Source organism: Carassius auratus, chromosome 37 (assembly GCF_003368295.1).
Source record: "Carassius auratus strain Wakin chromosome 37, ASM336829v1, whole genome shotgun sequence".
In the NCBI taxonomy this organism is placed as follows: Eukaryota; Metazoa; Chordata; class Actinopteri; order Cypriniformes; family Cyprinidae; genus Carassius; species Carassius auratus.
The window spans coordinates 6,540,598-6,564,570 of NC_039279.1; the positions used below are offsets into that span (position 1 = coordinate 6,540,598).

Genomic DNA, 23,973 nt, shown 5'->3' on the forward strand with positions numbered 1-23,973 from the left:
AAAACCAATCCTAATGTAACCAGTTGGGATTCATTTAAAGCATTGTAAATAATAAACACTTTTAGGAATAGGACACATGGTTAGATGGATTCGTGCCAAGAGCATGCATTGCATGTAATTGAGTGTAAATGCACTTACATACTTGTGTTCACTAATTTAAGGCATATGAGAGACAATGGAAACAATCATGTGGTGTTCTGAGTGATTCAATATGAGTGGTGTTATCAGTGAAGTTCAGAAGACCTGCTGAGTTATTGCTTATGAGATCTTGTTGAGGTTCTCTGCTGTGCTCTGGGAGGATCCTAAGGGAGCCTGGCAGGCTAAGGCTAGCTCAGCTAAGGTTATATTTAGGTCATTTTAATCTGCAGGCCTGTGCCATGCTTTGATGTTGTCATTTTGAACCATATTGTACATCAGTGTAAATCCATTCTAATATACTGCCGCTTCTTACCAATATCCTCTAAAGAGCTTTTGTTAAATAGTAATTATTGCTTCAGTCTTTTAAGCTGGTCTCTTTGGAATTCCTCTGTTTGGACCGGCGAGCATTCAAAAGGCTGGTGTCTGATTCGCTCTTTGTGAATGCACATCATGGCGTGCTAGTTCCTCCATGGCTGGCCGGGCTTTCATGCCCTTTAGGAGTTATTTTTGAATTAAATAGTTGTATGAATTCATCAATACTTCAGCCAGCCATTATAACAGAAAGCACTATTTCTTTTTGTTCTCAAAGATAAATGAAGCAACTTTTATGGGGGAAAAAAATCCATGTGGAGATCTGTTTTTGAAAAGTAAAAAAATTGTCATGATACAAGTTTTCCAATATCAGATGTTAAACCCAATAGTTCACGCAAACATAAAAATTCTGTCATCATTTACTCACCCTTGTGCCATTTCAAACCTGCAGTCATATTTTGAAGGATGTGTGCAACCAAACAGTTTATGGACTAAAACACAAGAGATATTTTTCAAAATATCTTCTTTTTGTGATCCATAAATGAAAGTAAGCCATACAGGTTTGGAATGACAATAGGGTGAGTAAATAGTGGCAAAATGTTAATATTTAGATAATCTATCCCTTAAAGCCTGTTTGTCTTATAATCTCATGCCAAGGCTTAATTCAGAGTGGCTTAATATAATTGAGTTCTAAATGTGTCTGTTTGACAGAAATTGGACGGTACGGAAGGACATGTACAATGACACTATGAACGGCAGCACAGATAAAAGGACTTCCGAGCTCCCCGATGCTGCGGGGCCCATTGCTCAACTCCAAGAGAAACTGTATGTGCCCGTCAAAGAATACCCAGATGTAAGTATTAACTCAACGCTTTTTAAAATAGTAAATTCACATGAGTTTACTGCTTTGTTGGTCAGTTATTAAGATTATTGTGTAGACTTCAATCAAGTGTTCCGAAATGTATTCAGATGTATTTATGAGTAGTAGCTAGCTGCACAGTCAGAAAAAGTGTGAAAATTAGATTGTTACTGAGACTGTTTCTCAAAAAGTATACCTTTTGTATGACAGATTACTTTAAAGAGTGCATATTAGTATCTTAAAGGAACACTCCGACTTTTTGGGACTTTAGCTTATTCACAGTATCCCCAAGAGTTAGATAAGTCCATACATACCTTTTTCATTTCTGTGCGTTCTATAAGTGTTATTTGACGCACCCACCGCTAGCCTAGCTTAGCACAAAGACTGGATGTAAATGGATACTGTTAGCATAGTAATCCCAATAAGTGACAAAATAATGCAAACATTTTACTATTTATGTGTTGTGATCTGTGTAGTCACAGCGTGTACAAATAACAAGGCTATATGAGACAGAGACCATTTTTAATCGTATAAATACTGGGAACTATATTCTCACTAGGCGTAGGAGCACAGCTAACGTTACTTGGGCGGAGTGGCTACTTGTGCGGAGTGATTAGGCGAGACGCGAGACGCCTTGTTGATGGTTCCGTAAACAAAACAAACGTGACTAACTAGCTAGACGTGACTCGTGATCATGGCTGACTTTGAGGAATTGTCAGACTCAGAGGAATTTTACTGTGTATCAAACCAAGATCCAGAACCATATAGTTTTGAGCCAGAATACACAGACGATGAGTAACAAACTTTGGAAGCTGTAAGACAAGATGTAGAAGGGAGAATCAGAACGAACACAGACTGGTGCTGTAAATGTGGAACATGCCAACCTATGCCGACAGAACCGAGTGCCTTTGTTGTAATGAATGGGACCGGGTATTGCCATCAATGTCAAGGCTTGATGACAATCAAAATATTTGCGTCACTACCACGGAAGATTTCTCTGCCCTAATATACCCGGCAGTTGTCACTTTTTTTCCCCATTGTGACAAGATCAACTGGAAGAAACGCCCCATGCCGAGTGAACCTAATGGTCAGCTGTCCACCAAGTAAGTGATTTTGTTATAATGATCACGAGCAGTGTGTTCATGACAACACAATAATAACAATAAAGGGGAAACACGGAGCCCATATTCACGTAATAGTGTCACTACTAAGGTTATATTACATTAGCATGGCACTGTTACAGTATGGCTAATGTTAGTCATCTCAAAACATAACGGTACACTTACCGCAGCAACAGGTGATCCAATTTGTCCTGTCTTTATTATCGATGGGATGCTGTATCCTTTAGCACACGTTTCATGGTCCGTGTGGCAACTTGCATTTTTCCATAGTCGTCCACAGTAAAATGTTCAGAGCAAGCGAAATACTTCGTGAAGGTGTTTACAGGTGTTTTGGATCTATTTCCAGAGCAAGTAACCATCGATTCATCAGGTCTGCGTTTTGGGTTGGAATTCTATGAAACATCATAGAATATCCATCAGTGCAGGCATGTTTCTGTGGGTAAAGCAGATGATTTATTGATAAGAACAAGTTCAGTCATGTGCGCACACAACATCAAGGTCAATAAAGCTGCTTTACAGCAGATTAGTATCTCAAAAATGGCAATTTCAGCACATTAATCCTTATCTTATTTGCATCCATCAATCATCAGGCTTGTTTTGAGAGTGACTTTGCTTCCCTGTAATAGAAGCAGAATTCTGATAATCCTGCAGGAAGCTGTCAGGGATACCACCGTCCCACAATGAGTGCCAAGTGTGGGTGAGAGACATGCAGGTCACTGGCCTTTTGGAGAGAACAATCTAGAGCATTATCCCTTCTTTCATAGTCTTTGTGAAAACAAATGATGATTAGTTTTCCATTGTTCATGCTCTCACGTCTTTATGTAAAGACCGTTCAGAGTGATTTGGAGGCCACCGCCTCAGTCTGTCAGCCTCTTCCCACTCTTTTCACTCAGCTGTCGACTTGTAATGAGGTTTTTCCAGTGCTTTATTGTTGTTCATTGAGAGCCACACACTTAAGATGCAGTTCTTGAACTTGTTAAAAAGCACAAGGAGAAAAAACATTGTATTTACTTAATTTTGTTAGCATTCTATGACTTTCTTTGGTTTTTAAAGGGGAAATTTTTTTTCTCACTGTCATGTTGACTTAGATACATATGAATTTTAAAAAATATGAATTGTTCTTCTGTAAAACCAAAGTCATATACAGCTCTGATGGCTTGAGGATGAACTATCTCTTTAAAGTTGTAATATACACTAACATTCAAGGGTTTGCGCTCAGGAGGATTTTTTAAAAAGAAATTCATACTTTTATTTAGTATAGATGCAATAAAGTGTTTAAAGAGGTCACAGTCATGGCATTACAAAATATTTGAATTTCAAATAAATTCATCAAAGCATCCTGAAAAAAAAAATGTATCACGGTTTTCACAAATATATTGAGAAGCAAAGCTGTTATCAACATTGAAAGTAATAAAGAAATGTTTTTTGTGCTCCAAATCGGCATATTAGAATGATTTCTGATCTGAATATACATGTGACAGTATCAGTATGTTTTAAAATATATAAAGATAGAAAATAGTTAATTAATATTTTTATATATTACCATTTAACACTTTATTTGTATTCAGTTTTTTTCCCCAAGGTCCACTTATAATCTTATAATGTATTTTTGTGCAAATTATTTGTCTATTTTTCTGTTCTCCCTTTAAGAAGCATCCCATTCTATTTCTTTTGAAATGTCTGCTTGCAGACAAGGTTCTGATCAGATCAGATTTTTGTGATTCTGTTTGTGATTCACAGAAAATTACTGACTTTGCAGCTTTAATCAACATCACCTGGTAATCAGTGGGAATTTGGTTTGGAAATGATATACTATCAGTCCCTTCAGTTGTCTGTGCAGTTACGTAGTCCAGCAGTGATCTCACTGTGACACAGCTTACCAATCAGAATGACAGGAAGGTTGCCAGAAACATCTAGACTGACAAAAACAAAGTTCATCAAGTCAACTGTTGCACTAACATTGCCTACAAACACTAAACTCCAATAACACAAGGATACAGACAGACATACGCTCAGTGTCATCAACAGTACACAGTAGTCTGATGAGCTCATTTCTAAATATACATCACTGAGGGCCAATGACCCCCAGCAGCTGTGAATGGCCTGAGAAGACATGAGCTTTAAAAGGAAGAGAATGCATTGTGACCCTGAGAGAGATTCAGCTGCCTGGCTTATCACTCAACCTTTGTGACAGATAAGGTTGAATGCTGAAAGAGTAGCGCAACCACTGGCCCACAAATGCCAAAAAGCACAATGTCTCGGCCTTTTAAATGTGGCAACACAGTAAATCACTTCATGGGTCGAGTCACAGCTTAACCGATCATTCAGTTTGCTTGACTGCTGGTTTCCATATACAGATGTCACAAAAACATCATTTGTAATGTCTAAAGTATTTGATTGAGAGTAGAAACTGGTGAAAATGGATGGTAGAGTAAACAAATTAACCATTCATACATCACTTTTGTCCACATTTGAATTGAAAGGATGTTGGAAAATAGTATCCAGTAAATGGTTGTTTTATATGACTTTTAATGCTTAAATCCTGAAAATTGGAACAAGAATTTGTGTTGGAATAAAAGCAGTCTAGCACTGTACCATTGGTTGTTAAATACGGTTGGTATTTGTGTTTTAGATGACTCCTTGACCCCTTTGTTAGGTTAATATGTTCCATGTGACTTGTGTCATGACAGGAACAGGGTGGAGTACAGTTAAGGCTTCCCCGTGGCAATTGGTACATTCCAAAATCACATTTGGTCTCTTGATGTTCCCCTTTCAATAAAAGGGGATTTGACATTCCAAACATTCTGCCAGGGTCCCTTTGATTGCATTATAAAATTAAGTTACCATGCTGCAGTTATCATCATGCTCTGCCAAAGCTTCCATATGGGAGAAACCATTAGCTGAGGGGATGATGCTCTGTGTTTTTAACCTTGAAGATGTGATTATGGCTGTCTCCACTTCTCTATGCTGGTCTTTTTCAATTTAATCGAACAATTGTTACAAATCTCAGAACTATGCACATATAAATGAATGTGTGAGCACATTGATAGGAACACAACAGTCCGTCACATCGAGAGGGGAACGCAAATGATTTCAGATCCATATTAGATTTTCAGCACTGGGATGCTGATACCAGATGTGTGAAATGCAGATGTTTTTTTTTTTACTGAAAGAACTTTCTTGTTTTCTCTACCTTTTGATGTTTCTTCACAGTTCAATTTTGTGGGAAGAATCCTGGGGCCCCGGGGCCTGACAGCAAGCAACTGGAGGCAGAGACCGGTTGCAAGATCATGGTGCGAGGCAAAGGCTCCATGAGAGACAAGAAGAAGGTAATTTTTTTTTGCATACTTTACTGTGTATTTTCCTTTTATTTTCTTCCTTCATTATCTACATTTTCTACTTTTTAATATTTTTGTTTCTCTTTTCTGTTTAGTTTCTTTTTCTTTTCTTTTACTCTTTCATTCTTTTACTTTAGTTTCCTTTGCTTTTTAAAAATGTATTTTCTCCTTGTCTTTCTTTCTTTCTTTTCTTCCATAGATTGAAGGGCTTGTAGACGTGTTTTTACTACATGTATTTTTTAGCGAGGAAGTCCATATACTATATGCACCAAAACATAACTAATAGATGTCAAATGGAAAGAGAGTCAAGAGGCAAAATGCAGGTGGTTCCATTTTAAGGGAAATCCTGACTGAGTCTGCGTTGCCTTCCCGGCTGTAGAACTGAGGCAGATGATTTTTCTGCCTGAGACAGAGGAAAAATGACTCAAATTAAAATGAAAATGGGTGCTGTTAGAGAAAGGAGAATGCTCTGTTTCTCAAGCTCAGTGAATAAGGTTTCAGTTCCTTGTCTCATCCTTCACCATTTAGTCTGAGTTTTCAGATTAGAGTTCAATTTGGGCTTGTTGCAAATATCCAGTACTTTAAACCAACAAAAACAAAAACAAAGCAAATAATGCTACTGAAAACTGTTATGCTTTAATGGCATCTATGCCTTGTAAAGATATTTGATGGCAGACTATTTGGTTTTAACATGGTATATATAGACATTAGCAACTATGAACTACTGTCTTGAGTTCTGGCCTGTTTCCACAGAAACATCAGGACTGTCTCCTTTTTGCATAATTGAAATCACTCAAAAACCTATTGTTTTATCAGTTTAAGACTTTCGAGGATCTGTGTTAATTCCTCACCGCACAACCTCCAGTTCCTACCCAAGCATGCAAATGAAACATCAAGTGCATACACGGTAAAATATTGTGTAAGAGGCTTTGATGAGATTCAGATTGATGGGAATTAATGGAACACATTAAACTGACATGCCTCAAGCAAAGTGCCATTCTCTCACTTTATTGCACAACCTATGTTTATCACACACGGGATGCTTATGAAGGCTGTTTCGTTGGTCAAGACAGAAAAACAGACTGTTGGCTCAGCATTCTTAGCAAGACGAGGTGTTGCACATCTAGGAAGAACAGAATAGACAACTGAAATCGAAAGTTTTTAAACCTCAGCTGTTTCCTCAAGTTCAACATCATTGTTTTCTGACAGCAGCCACTAGGCCTTATGCTTTCCAAAACACTCTTGTCATAATTGCATGTCAAAATTAAATCCGTGCAGAGTGTTTTTGAAGATGCAAAATTGAGAGATAGATTTTGAAACCATCAAGACCTGTGTTCTGCAAACATAATTTCTGAAAAAACTACTGTGACAGCAGAGCGAAACTTGTGCATTAATCATGTAAAATATATGACAATCAAGGAAGAGAGAGAAATAAGAAAGTTACAGCCATACTATGTTTCAAGCCATTTAATAACTTCATGTGAGATACATACTGACATTTAAGTTCTTATTCACTGAAAATATCATGGTCATCATTCTAAGATGTTAGATGTTCTCCTAATAATAACTCCTTTTGTATTCCACAGAGGAAGAAAGTGATACTGATCTCAAAACCCATGACATTAAGTAAATGGTGACGTTTTTTTTTTGTGTCAATTATTCCTATAGCAAACTGCTATGTTTATAATATCACATGATGAAACAGGGAAAGTCAGTTCAGATAAAACTCAAATATAGACCAAAATATGCCATTAAGTGCACAAATCCTGAGAAAGCTTGCTAAAATCATGCAGGTGATGTGATATTTTTGTAATTTATAGCTTGTGTTAGATTGGCCCTTTTACATTCACTGTTGATCTATAGCTGTTATAGTTATGTACATCATGCAAGCAACTTTTTCACACTTTGCTGTGTTGTGCTCAAACTTGCCTACCCACATAAAAAGTAGGCCAGAAGAAGACCTCTCTGCATTGTGCTGTTGCTTAGACTGTTTGGAGTCAAAATTATAGGTATTATTATCACATAACCAGCTGTGCACTAGACTGCTGCCTTATCGGATGCACATATTTGATCATATAATTACTCTATTCTGAGGAGGAGGCAGCCACTCATTAGCAAATACAACGCCACCAACTGTGATCTGAGACTGGTGTCCTCGGTCAAGGATGTGGCCGGGATGTCTATGTCTTTGTTTCTCTCATTTAGACTTTACCCTTGAGGCCAAGGCGATGTCTGCGATTGCTTGAAGCGGGATCCTCAGAATGCAGTGAACGAGTTCACAGTAATTGATTGTTCTGTAGGTCGTAAACATAAGCCCCGCTGTGATGAAAAACCCAGCAGGAGACAATGCATTCAATAAGGCTCAATGCTTGGGCCATTGCTATGGCAACCGGCTTGTCACTGCTGTTGGCCGTCTGAACCCTGAGATAAATTGACAGTCACTTGTCTCCAAGCTAACTGTCGCTACGTGTCTGTTGGTGTTTGGTGTCCATGTGTCCAAGAGTCTAGAAAAGTTTCCATGGAAACTATGCGCTATGTAGTCACAGGAAGTGGTCTGAATGCTCATAGGCAATCGATCCAGAGTCTTAAAAATGTCCCTGGAAAATACTTTTGAGAAACACTTTCTTGGAAATGTGGCCTGGTGGGTTGTGCACATACCTTTACATGTCTTCCAGTGGCGCTTATGTGAGAGACTCAAGTTAGAGTAATTTCCCAAACCCACCCACCCCTCTTATTCATTCACCAGTCATTTCCTGTCTCCTCTCTTTATTTTTAGCCTTTTCGTCATTTTAAAATCCTGTATAGACTCAAAAACACCCCTGGGTTTTTATTAATTGTACAGTTGGGGTTGTCTGTCTGTCTGTCTGTCGTTCTGTCATTCTTTCTATCTATCTATCTATCTATCTATCTATCTATTTATCGTTCTATCTATCTATCTATCTATCTATCTATCTATCTATCTATCTATCTATCTATCTATCTATCTATCTATCTATCTATCTATCTATCTATCATTCTATCTATCGTTCTATTGTTCTATCTATCTATCTATCTATCTATCTATCTATCTATCTATCTATCTATCTATCTATCTATCTATCTATCTATCTATCATTTCATCTATTGTTCTATCTATCAATCTATCTATCAATCTATCTATCTATCTATCTATCTATCTATCTATCTATCTATCTATCTATCTATCTATCTATCTATCGTTCTATCGTTCTATCGTTCTATCATTCTATCTATCGTTCTATCATTTCATCTATCTATCTATCTATCTATCTATCTATCTATCTATCTATCTATCTATCTATCTATGTGTCTATCTATCTATCTATCTATCTATCTATCTATCTATCTATCTATCTATCTATCTATCTATCTATCTATCTATCTATCTATCTATGTGTCTGTCTGTCTATCTATCTATCTATCTATCTATCTATCTATCTATCTATCTATCTATCTATCTATCTATCTATCTATCTATCTATCTATCTATCTATCGTTCTATTGTTTTATCTATCGTTCTATCTATCTATCTATCTATCTATCTATCTATCTATCTATCTATCTATCTATCTATCTATCTATCTATCTATCTATCTATCTATCATTTCATCTATTGTTCTGTCTATCTATCTATCTATCTATCTATCTATCTATCTATCTATCTATCTATCTATCTATCTATCTATCTATCTATCTATCTATCTATCTATCTATCTATCTATCTATCTATCTATCTATCTATCTATCTATCATTCTATCATTTCATCTATTGTTCCATCTATCTATCTATCTATCTATCTATCTATCTATCTATCTATCTATCTATCTATCTATCTATTGTTCTATCGTTCTATCATTTCATCTATTGTTCCATCTATCTATCTATCTATCTATCTATCTATCTATCTATCTATCTATCTATCTATCTATCTATCTATCTATCTATCGTTCTATCATTTCATCTATCTATCTATCTATCTATCTATCTATCTATCTATCTATCTATCTATCTATCTATCTATCTATCTATCTATCTATCTATCATTCTATCTATCGTTCTATCATTTCATCTATCTATCTATCTGTCTGTCTGTCTGTCTGTCTGTCTATGTCATTCTGTTTTTCACTCTATCTAACACTCTGTCTGTTTTTCTCTGTTATTTATTTTATTGGTCGGTCTATCAGTCAGTTCTGTCGATCTCCTTGTCTATCTTCAGTCTATTGTTATATCCTTCTGTCTATCATACTATCTATCTGCCTGTCATTGTTTTTCTGTCTACCCATCTATCATTATCTATCTGTCTACTGTTCTATCTATTGATCAGTGTAGTTCTTGATCTTACTGTCTTAACAATTGTTTTTCTACTTTAAAAATTTTTTTACCTAAAAGATTATACATTTCACTTAATTTTTTTTACTTGTATTCAAATTTGAATTGCGATTTTGTATTTTATTTGATGCCTCGCTTCAAATTCAGGAATTGAGTTGGTGCAGAGCCCTGGTTTTTAAATAGGTCTTATGTTTTCTGTGAACAGGAAGAGCAAAACAGAGGAAAGCCCAACTGGGAACACCTGAACGAAGAACTGCACGTCCTCATCACTGTGGAAGACTCTCAGAACCGTGCTGAGATCAAACTCAAGAGAGCCGCCGAGGAGGTCAAGAAACTGCTAATCCCTGCGGTGAGCCATTTGTTTCTCTGTTCTCCTGACTTCATACAAAGATGAGGTTTTAAAAGAAATGTGTTGAGTGGCAAATTCACATTGATTCTCCTCAACAAGCAAGACTCATGGAAATGCTGCTTAGTCACTGATGAATGTATTTACTCTAAGGAGAACATGCTTAACTGAAAGAGCTGCGCTCAGCAGGTCTTCTGCTTCCCTGCTAGTTGCTCTGCATCCACAGACAGGTAGATGTGAGCAGGAAGCAGAGAACAGGGTTGTTTGCCTCCATGAGAATAAGTTTGGAGCCCCTGAGCACACATGATCCCAGATGTGCAAAGGTGAGCACCATGGGCAGTTTTAATAGGCTTAATTATCTTATAAATTAATGAGGAGCACAGGACTGAAGGGTCAAGACTCAAAAGAAAAAGTCTCACCATTGCTCTGGGATGCGGAGCTGAATGCCAATTAACCTTTGGGTCTAAAGGAAGTGACAGCAGGTTAGGAGGAAGTGCCATTAGAAGCCTCGTGAGGTTTGAGAGAAATTTTCTTTTTCTCTAGTGTTTCTACAATTTCTTTCTTTTTTGTTTTTCATTATAATATACCTATGAAGGCAGACATAGAAATTTAGCAATATTCTTGCATCAGAGTTATCTAATTTAGGGAGAATACTGTAAAATGTCAAGAAGAACAATTCACTTTTGTAGGATTTTAGACTAAAATATAATTATTAAAAGTTAAACAAGGACTGAATTCTAAATTGGACCTATTTGTTAATATGGGGTCTTTGTCCTGATTTAGCTTTTTCGCTATGACATCACCAAGCCTCCTTATCTTTTTTATTTTTTATTTTTTTTCTCCATCAAGTAAAGACATAATTAAGTCAATTACTGTTGCATAAAATATAGTACAGCCCTAACATTTTTCATTCTTTGTTGAATAACTGGAAAACAGGTTGCATACTACTTTTTTTCTTCTATTTTGGATTTTGCTTATATGTGACATTATAGATAATAAATTCTGTTGTGATCAGTGTTGTTAATATTAACTAAAGCTAAAACTGCTACTAAAAACAGTAATTAAAGCTGAAATAAAATATAAATATTGGAGGGAAATACTAAAATTTTTAAATGTTGCCTGGGCAACTACAACTGAGTTGAAGCTGAAATATAGAAATATAAAAAAAATGTATAAAGTTACTTAAATGTAAATTAAAATTAAAATGTAAAATAAAAAAGCCGAATTAAAAATAGTAAGAAATGCTGTAATAGAATATAAAAATATACTAAAATAACACTGTTGCGAAAGTCGTTTTGTGTGCAATGAAGAAAAAACTTTCTTGATTCTGTGGTATTTCATATTGTGAACAACAGCTATTTAACATAAAAAAGCAGAATAGAATTAGTAGAGGATGGAATTTGGGAAATTTGTGTAATTGTGTATGGTAATCCCTTCTGCTCTGTCAAAGAGAGAGGGCTTCTGGACTCCCTGTGGTGCTACCATGGTAACCCTCTGGGATGCACTGATCCTTGATTGACAGTTGTGCTCTTTCTCTGCAATGGAGTCCTGAATGGGGAATAAGCTCTTTAGAAAGTTTAGCGCTGTTTACTCCAGGAAGCTCCCGTCTTGAAGGTAAACCCACTGCGATTGTGTTTGTCTTCATCAAACCATTCAAGGGAAGAGTATTCAGCTCTTTTTCTTTGTCATTGCCCACTTATTAAAAGGTCTGAGAAATAACTTTTTGTAATAGAATGTTGTCCGAAGAAAATGTTTTGACATTTATTTTTAATTCAGGTCTGTTCTAGTCAATGTCATGTGCTGTGATGCCACTGAAGACTCTTTCTTCTCGATAGTCATTTTATAAAAACATTGAACGTTTCACCACCAGTGTAGAAAAACATTCTTGTAGTGTCTGATTTTGAGCTCAATGCCCTAAATATTCAGAAAACAATTCTTCCCCATCGGTAGTCTTTCTAACATTGTTTCTTTCCTAAAATGAGTGGTGACTAAACTAAATCATCTTGTATTGCCAGTTTATGAAAAGATAATTTATAGTATATAGTTTTAAAAAGGTTTGGCTTTTCCACTTTTTTTCTACTGCTTTTCCTCTTGAAAGCTAATGGGAGAGAATTTCGCTAGAATAATTCACATTTTTAAGCTGTTGTTGTCAAATTCAACTCATCCTTCATTTAAAGTTTAAATTGATTATTTTTAAATGTATTTTACGTGGTTGATATGCACTAGCGTCAGGCATTTGGCTGGCAGCTCTCAGCAAAGTATGCAGCCTCCTGCTGTTCACAATAATATCCAAAGGCTTCATTACTTTTCCAATTGTTCATTGTTTTACTGGATAAAAACAACAACAACACTTTTACTCAAAATTACTTTCTGGTAATATTTCAAGAGCTTTTCATAACTAAATTAATTGTAAGTAAAAAAAAAAAAAAAAATACATACATACATGTTAAGACTTTTACAGTTTTCGAGGTCTAGAAATCATGCTTGTAAAAGACTTTAGGCTTCCTCATTTGCATATCCCTGTTTTTCCAAGACTTGGGGAATCCTGGATCTTTGGGAATAACAGAACAAACTAAATGGATCAAACAGTTGTCATCTTGAGGTCCCCTGGAAGTTTGCTGAAGCTCTCTTGTGGGTTTAAGCCCCTTAGTTAAGAGCCACCAGTTTATATGAACCACTTCATCACAAACTGACAAAACTATGTCCACTTCAGGGGAAGTGAACTGTATAAGGGGGAAACCGCTTGTAGAATGAGCTGTTGCAAAACGGAGAATGCTGTGAGGCGTTGATCTCAGCACCCGCTGTTGAGTAATGCAATCTGTTTCTTTAACCTCCTGCTCTTTGGGCCAGGCTTGTTTTAACAGTGGCAGAGTGAATCATCTGCTAGCTGTTAGCAAGTGTGAAACATTAGCTTCCCTGCACCACTGCACTGCCTCCTCCTCAAACATTTTAGCAGAAAATGTGAAGTTGAGCTTTATTAAGTAAGCTAATAAGTGATAAGTTATTACTAACAACTTTAACTTAAAATATATATATATATATTTATGTGTGTGTGTGTGTGTGTGTGTGTGTGTGTGTGTGTACAGGCCGAAGGTGAAGACAGCTTGAAAAAGATGCAGCTGATGGAGCTGGCCATTCTCAACGGCACTTACAGAGACGCCAATGTCAAGTCACGTAAGAATGACATCTTCAAACATCGACCTGTGTTTATCTGTGCATTTTCTCTTCCCCTTAAATATCCATCTCTTTATATAAAACTCTCTATCTCTTTTTTTAAAAAAAAGTTTATTTGGCTTTTACACACAACTCGCCTTGTTTGTGATTTTTAGCTTTATGTTTATAGAGCTTGGAAAAAAATTGCAGCGATATATTGATATTCGTCAAACATTCTGGTTAGAGATTTGTTTAAAACCCAGGCATGTTAAACCTGTTATAACTTCAGTTAGTTCAACCCAAGCAATTTAACATATATATTACAGAAAGTCTTAGTAGATCTTAGTGGATCATTTCAGTTTTAGTCATTTTTGTGAGCTTTATTAAAAGAATGCTTGAATATTGATTATAATAGACTGTAATAGAAACTTCAATAATTTATTTTTTGGCCATGCAAGCACTATCCATGTGCACAGTGCAAACTTATTGTTTATTTTTGTGTGAAAATAATTGCATAGACAGCTGGTTTACTTTTTGAAATGATTGGTTAGCCCCTCAATTTCTCTTCCCCTCACATCTTTGTGTATTTGCACTTGTGCATCTTGTCTTTCTTTTAGCAGCCTTAGCCTTCTCCCTGGCCGCCACAGCACAAGCTCCCCGTATGATCACCGGCCACTCCCCGGTGATGCCTCATGCGGCACTGCGTACCCCTGCCCCCGGCGCACCCACCCTCATGCCACTCATCCGACAGATCCAGACCTCTGCCATCATGCCCACAGGCACACCCCACCACACCCTCTTACCCCAGACCCCCGAGTCAGGCATCATCTATGCACCCTACGATTACCAGTACACCTTCGCACCAACCTCCATTCTTGAATATCCTATTGACTCAAGTGGTGTTTTAGGTAAGAGTTTTGATGATTTGGTTGTCTTTAAAGGTGTTTTGTACAAATTATGCATTTAACACGATTTGGAGTTAGGGATTGGCAGTATGATATATTTAATTTAACTTATTATTATTATATATAATGACAAATTATTATAATTTCTTTTTAATTCATGTTAATATATTCCTTTCTTATTTTATAATATATAAAATATAATATTAAAATTAATGTATATGTGTGTTCTGTTTTTAATGTTATATATACTTATAAAACACACACACACATACACATATATATATGAAGAGTTCAGATGCAAAAGCCTCTAAATCTGAAATTTTCATCTAAAATTAGGATTTTTATTAAGCTCCTAATGCATAGGTTGAGTCATTTTACGTTAATGGCAATGTGCAGGTCCTTTTCCAGGCTATCCAAGTGAAATAACTGAACATAAATATAGAAACTTGATAAAAATCCTAATTTTAGATGAAAATTTCAGATGGCATTTAGAGGCTTTTGCATCTGAACTCCTCATATTAGTCAAAATATTAGTTTTGTTATTATTTAAATTAGACTAACTCCTTCATTCTGTCTTGTCCTTGTAGGTATGGCTTTCCCGACAAAAGGCTAGTAATGCTCAGGGGTTTAACACAGTCCTCAGCCCATACGAGTGTTAAAAATGCTTTGCTTTACAGCTGCCTTGGAACAAAAAAAAAGACAAAACAGCAAACGAAGAAACTGATTTTTATAAGAAACAAAAGACTAAACATCATAACTACTCATGTTTACACTGGTCTTAACTGTTCTGTTGACTTATACATAGATTAAAAATTGATATTTTCAGGTAAATACTGATAATTAAGCCTTATTACATTCCTCTGTTTGAAAGGTAATCTATATTTGTTTAGCTTGTAATATTTCTATTATTTTTACTTGGAACTGGATCTTAGATATTTAGAGAGTGATCAGTATTATTGCTAATATAACATGCTTGTGAAAATCTTCCTCCATGAAATAGCCTGTAGTGAATTCATATTATCTGAAGCATCTGGTGTGTTGAGCGGAATACAGGGAATCTATAGTCAATGTATAAATTAGTCAGTGAAAGTTTAATAGAAATGCAGAAATTGAGAAATGGCTACAGCATGTGATATGATTTCACTATAACAGGGCCCTGGAGAAACGGTCAATTTTGCCTTGTAATTTGGTCTTATAAGCCTTGATTGTGAAACAATGTTGTGTGAAATGTAGTTTTAATGTATTTTGATGATGAATAATCTGTTAATTCTTGTTTTATTGGCAATGTTGCGCTTTGAGCAGGTGCAGTGACTACTAAAGTACGAAGGCAGGATATGCGCGTCCATCCTTACCAAAGGGTAGTGACCGCAGAACGAGGTTAGTTTAGCTCTAGTGTTCAAACTCTGCTCTCTGTGTGTGTGTGTGTGTGTGTACTTTAGTATGCTTTTCATTGCATCTCACTCAATACAAAGAGAGGAAATGTTTTAGTCACTTCTAACCTGCCGAACAAAAAAGCATCATTTGAGATTTCAGTGTTGCTGTTATAAAGTATAGTACGTTCCAGTCATACTGTGCAGGGTTCATTTACACACTAAACCTGCCAGCCTAGAAACTGTAGGTGTTTTCAGCTTACTTGATTTATATTTTGAAAATGTTCTCGGGGTCAATAAAGCAAAGGTTAAAAAATAGAATACTGTTAAAAAAAGGAGGTGGCGGTAGGTTTTAACATTAAACAGTAGGTTTTAAAAAACCTGTGATGACAACATTCCAAGCTCTGAGATTTAAGTGTTGTTCATCTAGTGAGTTGCTAAGACAGCATCCAAACTGCCATGGAACTTTTAATGTACACTCTATATAAACAACACAGAACGTAAATGGCGCTCTGAGGGAGGGAACAGGAGACCCAACTTAAATTCCAGTTTGAGGTTAGCATGTTGCTAAACTAATTAGCATGAAGATACATAGAACACACTGGATGAAGTGTAGATTTTAAACATGCCTCTATAGGCAGTTCACCAGGTTTTGGAACAGACTATTAATATAATCTGATAACTTCAGCACTTAAAATGCATTGTATTTTGAGACAAGCATGACCTAAAGCTTAGTGGACGTATGTAGATGAAAAACAGCTAGTGTGAAAGTGTTAGAACCACTTTGGAGAACCTTTATGGAGCAAAATTGACTGTCCACTGTGCTCCATTACACTGATGACGTAATGATGGCCTTCACGCTCATAGTCAATGAAGGGTAATGGAGCTCACCTGTTTGTTTGCTTCTGTTGATTCCTTCATTCGTCATTCCTTTGATATCCTTTCTAAGTTTTAGAGTGTTTTCAGATAATTTAATGTCACTTAAGTACATTAGTGTCCCATGTAAATCTACTTTCTTATTCTGATCCATTGAAACAGTGTTTCGGCAGCTTTCAAAGAAACAGTTTTGAGTTTTTACTTTCTGAATAATGGAACAACCTACAAGATTTAGGGTTTGGAGGAATTAGTCTCATCTGATATAATAAAAAACTTATTTATGGTTCAACCTGTCCAGACCAGCATAAATAAAGTTTAGAAGATGGGAGCAATGCTGGTTTCCCCCAATTTATGATACAGATGTATACTAAATCATTTTGAGAAAATGCAATACTGTATATTATTTCAGGCCTGTTATAAGCTGTTTCTAATTTCAGAAGAACTTCTGCAAAATTCTGATTTTACTTTCATAATTCATTCCTGAGTGATTGTACTGTCTGCAATCTTTTCTCATGTTACATATTTATACCTTTTTACTGCAGTTTTTATCCATAGATCAGTTGATAGTTGTCGTTTAGGTTAAAAGTAAGGATTTGGCTAGGGTCATTGAGCATATACATGACAAAATATTTCATATGCCTTTAATGGAAATAAACTGGATCTAAGGGAATTACAGCACCAGCTTCTAAAGTCTGCTATAATGAAGCTGATTTAAACTCATATTACAAATACACGAATGTGCCAAAACTGTACATATTTAATAACTATGACTCCTGAAAAAACTGTAAACGTGAGAATCTACTGATCAATATAAGTTAATTTCACACCCATAAGACTTTAACATAATTATCATAATTTAATAGACCAATACAACTGACCAGTTTAATGCATAACAATTGTGAAATTGCACAAAATGTCGACTCTATCTTGTCTGGCTTACTGACCACAGCCACGGAAAGATTTCTGAGAACTTGTAAAAGATTCCTGAGCAAGGGAAAATGCTTTTGAAGGAAAGGCATTGAATGAAATATCCCAAGCACCAGGCTTGGACGGTGTCACATTAGATAGACTGGACGGTTATGAAGGTTAGGACTTGTTTGAGAGTGTAAGTCATCATATGCACTGCACATAAAAAAACGGTTACTTCCGCTCGGTGCATTATCAGAGCATTATAAAGAGGATTCGGAGTGCTTATGATCCCTTAAACTCCCCATTCAAGAAATTCCTCATCATAAAAATATGGCACAAATATTTTGCACTGAAGATTTTAAATCACCAGCTCATAGTCTGCGATACTCAGACAGAGCAAAGAAACGGCAAAACCTCATGAGATGTTTATCAACGCAGGACGGTCACACACTGTGGCGCCTGTTAGCACAAGAACAACAGATGAACTGAAGAAATATTCCATTTTTGGTTTGTTTGTTTCTTGTTTTGCAGTAAGCTTCTTTTTTTCTCTCTCTCTCTCTCTCTCAAATGTATGGAAAAGAACATAGTTATTGTGTTTGATCTTTTTAAGATGAGTTTATGAAAGCTATATGTTTAACTATAAAGCAAGAACATTTATGAAATTCTATTGTATTTGTAAATGAATAGGGAATTTATACTAGTAAACATGTTAGAGAACAATGCCATGTTTTTAGGGAGTCATACCTATGACAGTCTTGATATACTGTCTCATAAGTTATAGTCTTGACAAACAAGTAGATTTGTCTTTCTAATTGTTTTCTTGTGTTTCCAGTGTTATTTTAGCCCTAGAATTTCAGCCTATATGCTTTAGTATCATTCTGTTGGATTAGCGTTCTGTATTTTTTTGTAAATAGTCCAGTTTTAAAGGCAATAAAACTTGAGTTAAAAAACCACCAACCGTTTTGTACTGTCTAGAAATCTTTTGATTTAGCCTGTGACTCTCTGGTTTTACTTCTCTTGTCACATCTCTGTAACTACTCATGAATCCATATCATTATCACTAGCAGCTTTGTGGCTTTGTATCGAAGCAGCACTCGAATGCTTAATAGCAGTCAGAAGATCGTTCCTTGATTATATTAGTATCTTTTAATCCAGGATTGATGCCCTTTTGCCGTCAGTTTTTCCAAATACCCAAACTCTACTGACTGCTACTAACCATTAAGTGCTGTTAGTTTGATTCATAATGCCTCTATAATTGATTTGCCTCTTTGCTTCTTTAACCATTTTCACCTGGGAGATGGGTTCTGGAGTGAAATCATGAGGCCTTCATGATTTTGCTGTGTTAACGTTGAGCAGTTTTCTCTTACAGTAGCTGTAATTAGTAATGTCATATTGTCATCCAACCGTCACTAGCTGAAACTAATCTCCTTCTCTATCTTTTTTTGTCCTCTTTATGTCCTTTTATTTTCTTTTATTCTTTTCCCCTGTCTGTCCATTTTTTTTTTTCTCTAACAACCCAGCCGCCACCGGCAACTAACCAATGACCCTCTGAACTCTTCACCCAATGATGACCTGACCATTGCCTGCCTGCTGACCAGTTCTCTGGCTCTCGTCCTTCGCTTCTATGTTTTGGCGGCCTGCTGGTGAGCCCAGAAGCAGCTTTAATTCGCTTAACACAGCCGAGAAGTCGTGATGGCCCCACGCCAGCACCTCCAGAACAGAATCGCTCCCCTTCTCAAACTGAGGACCTCCTTGGTCAGGTGACCTGGGCTTCCCGGCCTGCACTGAAGTGTCATAAAGCAATAACGCAAAAATCCTACTTTTAGTTTTTCACATGCACACACTAAATAAACACAATTCTTTATTGGTTTCTAAACATTAAGCATAATGTTCTATATAACTCTCCATGTTTGTGCACTGCAATTCTAGCACCATCCTGAAGAGTTTGTAAAAACAAACAAAAAAGCAAAACAGCAGTTTATTTTAAAACTGATTTATAGGTCCAGATGTCCATAAGGGATGTAAAAGCCATGCTTGCCTACCAGCGTTTTCTTCAGAGAACTGTCGAAAAGCATCCAGACACATGAGCAAGTGTACAAACACTCATCGTCAATTAATACCTTTTTGATACGAGGGTGCTGCGCAGGAAATGAATTTATATTTTTTTTAGGTGATGCTTTTTGTATTCAAAAAAACAAAGCAGTATTGTCAAAATGTGATGAACAAACAATGTTTATTTCCTTACGACTAATTTTAGAGACCAAAATGGTGTCTTTAAAAAAAAAAAAAAACTAGTGCCTTATTTTACACAATATCATCAGTTATGAACAAGTATGAATGTCCATCAATGTGTTATATGCCAACATATCAGGTATTTCTGTTCAATTCCTCTCTATTCATGAAAACAAGGTTAAACTCAAAAACTAAGTTTTTGAAATGTGCATTTTAGAATTTTTCCTTACAAATAATGATTTTGACCCACTTATCGCACTACATTAGTTAACATCTTGAGTCATTTATGCTCACAATCCGTTTGTATTTGATAATGTACAGTATGTGTACGAGCTCCCTAGTATGTTTAGGGATCCATCACTACATCTGTTACACAGCAATGAAGTCTCCTCAATATAAAACTTAACACTTGTCAGTATTCCCATATTTTTCCCTCTGCTTATATCTCAAAGAGCATTTATTCAGTTCACCAGGATGAATATTATAAAGGTTTGGGGTATATTAGTACAGAACTCATTTTATTCCTTTTGAGAAACTGAAGTGTGCTAAAGAAGCGTGCAGACATGTCACATTTATCCATACCTCGCTATGCAAATGATTTTCAGTTTTATTGAAATGCCTGAATAAATTTCCTTCAGTTGGGCTTCCAGTTAAAATGTCAGACCATTTCAGTGCTGAGGAACAACAAAACTAAAATTGTATTAACAGATTATAAGTACATTTTATTATTTGGTTACCATAACTGGATTTTAAGAAGATACATCTCCTTTTCTAATAACATTGGTTGTATTCATGCCGAGCAAATGCAATACTTTTTAGACATTTGAGGTTGTGATGCAGTTGCATGTCATTTTATGTTTTATTGTTAACCTGGAAATTGCTAAAGGAAAACTCCTGCAAATACATTTAATGAATGGGAATTGTATTTACAAGGATCTCTCACCCTGTCAGATCTAGTAACTGGAGATGTTTGTTAATGTGTGTTTGGTTTTTATTGGTTTCGTGTTTGCTTTCCATGCAGTATTACTATAGACTGTGTCAATATGTGTGTGAGTGTGTGTTTTATGGGTGATCGTGTGAGTGAGTGTTTATGTAATGTATATGCCAATGAACTGCAACTCTCCATTTAAGCTTATTTTTTGTTGTCAGTTTGTTTTTTTGCAAACCCAAGCAGCTCTCTGCATTGGAAAATATACAGTCCTATTTATAACCATTGTAACATTTTATAATGTATTTTTCTATCATATTTTGTATGTGAGAAATAACATTAAATCACATTTCCAGATATGCACAGTATGCCTTATTACAAAAAAAAAAATATTGATATGAGAGACATATTTTTCCCATGCTGATATAATTCCATAGGTGATGGAAAATTGAAAAACGTATTCGATGAACAATATAATTTGGTTCCAGACTCACTCGGAGCAAGTTTTAAAGTGGATACTACTTGCTGGGATGTTTGGTTTGTCATTGTTGCTTTGCCTCTGTGCCTTCTTATGTAAATTGTAAGCTATTAACCATTTCTAGTTACATAATTTGATTAATCGTTTCTTGCCGATTGTACTAACATTTGATGATTTCTATTCATTAACACCAACAATAATTTCTTTTGTCTGCTTTGAATCCTATAGAACAGGATTTGTGTGAAATTAAGCAAAAGAGTGTTTTACTGACTGAAATATGCTGGACTAAACTCTGTACTGAGAAGCAATAGCAAAATATTAAAATCATAGTTTTAAAAAAAGAAACTAACTTGGTGGCTCTTTCTCTTGTGCTTTTTACATGTGCCAGGACACTCTGCCTACTAATCTGATTCAGGTCTGCTGTAGATAATGGAGAAGATCTGAGTCCAAACTTTCCTGTACTTTTAATTAAACGTACTGAACAAAAGCTGCATTTAACAAAAAAGGGACAACATGATTATGGGGTAGAAAATAAGCTGGAGGAGATGTAAACTCTATATAAATGGTACGGTAGTTTGAGTTGGACGCACACCCACCTCTGTTTCACACAGTTTTATTATTCTTGCTCAACATCTCCATGTGCTTGTTTTTGTATCGTAGCCATCTGTTGAGCTGTTTTGGAAAGTTCTGTGAGTCAACAAGAAAGAGTAACCGCAGATTACACCGGTAATTGTCTTTCAAAGGAGTCCATTGAAACCAGTGCAAGTAAAACTTCCTAGATTCTCTGAAATGTGAAAAAAAGTAAACATTGTCTTTTGTAAAATAACTGAAGGTCAGTGTAATCATGCCCACAAACTGGAATATTTTTTCTCAGCCTTGCACATCAGCACTGCTTAACTAGTAGCGAACATCAGGCTTAAAAAATGTAATGTTCTAATCACTTCCTCTTTTGAGCACTTAATATCCTCAGAGAAATCACAGAGGTCAAGATAGCAATTTCTGTTTGTCAGTGGTGCAGCGTTGAGAGGAACTGGAGTCGTGAAGGAAACCGATAACTATGAATAACCTTCTGAAAACGGTTTTCCAGTTTTCTAACTGTTCACACATTGTTTTAATGAGTTGCTGTTGTGTGTAATGGTCTGTGTTTAGCTGATAAAGCTAATCAGTCTCTTTTAGTTCCCGTAAGACCTCATCACTGCACCCAAGAGTCCTAGTTACTTTTGTTTCCTTTTCAGTTTATAGCAAAGTCGCCAAGCATAGCCTGCATTAAACAAATCTGGTCGTATCCAAAAGAACAGCAACAGAACTGAATCTGTGACCGTCACAGTCTGTGACAACAAAGCTTGTGTTTTAAAGGAATAGTTCATGCAATATGAATATAATGTTATGGATTCGCTCAGAAAATAATTGTTTTAAGAATATTAATGCCAATATGGAAAACTGAATAAAAATGGTTTGTACAACTATGGCAACAGCATATTCCATAACTTTTGTGTGAATAAACAGACCAAAATGCATTTACTTTTTAAGTCAGTGAATGAATCAGTAAACAAAATCATTCATACTTCATACATAATTACACTATTGACAAAAAGACAATGGTCAGTTTTTGTGCATGAAATTTCACTAATATGACTACACTTTAAGAAACCCAGTGGAGAAAAAAATAGCATTTTGGTCTGTTCATCAAACAAAGCGATGTATATATATACTTAATATAAAGCATGGGTCATAAAACCTACTTTTATTGTTTTTTTGCATCTTTAAAATGTGGTCTCTTTGAGATGTGAAGATGTGAAAAAGCTGAATAAGTTTGGGACAACATTACGGTGAGTAAATAGCCCTTATGACTAAATGATTCATTTAAGGGTATACCGTTCTTATTATAGCACACACACATACACAAAATGAAAAAACTGACAGGCACCGAGAGGGAGAAAGTGAAATGGATGGAAAAGGAGAGGGAGTGATTAATTCGCTCCCACAGAAGGCAAACTGTTCATTAAACACCACGCGTTTTGTGTTAAATGGTTCCTGTCTGTCCCAAATTACTAGCTGCTATTTTAGGTAATCATTCTTTCTTTCCTTTTTTTCCCACTCATCATTTCTCTATCGCTAACCTACAATTAAAACCTCAATTTCCTGTCTTGTCAATTTTCTGATGCCCCCTCCTACCTCTTTAACTCTACAGTAGCTACTGCTTACCTTATCAAAAACACATGCACATACACACTATCCAAAGTTATGGAGTCTAATGCAGCAGCAAGTTTAATGAGTGGAATGGATAGCGGTTTCAGCTGAGGGCCAAAGAGGAAAGAGGAACTGGGTAAGTCCCTGTAAAGAGAGAGAGAGACACAGTATCCTCTGTTGACTCGCACTCTTGACTTCCCCCTCAGAGGCTGCAATGACCTTTACAACCTTTAAGCCCGCAAACAAACTCAGACAGAACCCTCTGTCCCAACTTACCAATTGAAAATAGTCCCCTTTGCTTCCCTCCTTCCTTCCTTCCTTTCTTCTTTCCTTGTCAATCTACTGATCTTGTTGGATGCCAATGGCAAGCTAAACCCAGACAGTTTAAGGAAGAGGCAACAAACTAGAAAAAAATGAAAATGCTACTCAATATGTCGCTGTAGGAAAAACGGTAAGGATTTCTGTTAAAG

At 36.1% G+C, this 23,973-nt stretch overlaps 1 pseudogene; it reads left to right on the top strand.

The window, feature by feature from the left end:
- The first annotated feature begins 1,144 nt into the window (after nucleotides 1-1,144).
- On the top strand, nucleotides 1,145-21,658 carry LOC113056484 (protein quaking-like; annotated as a pseudogene).
- Nucleotides 21,659-23,973: the final 2,315 nt, after the last annotated feature.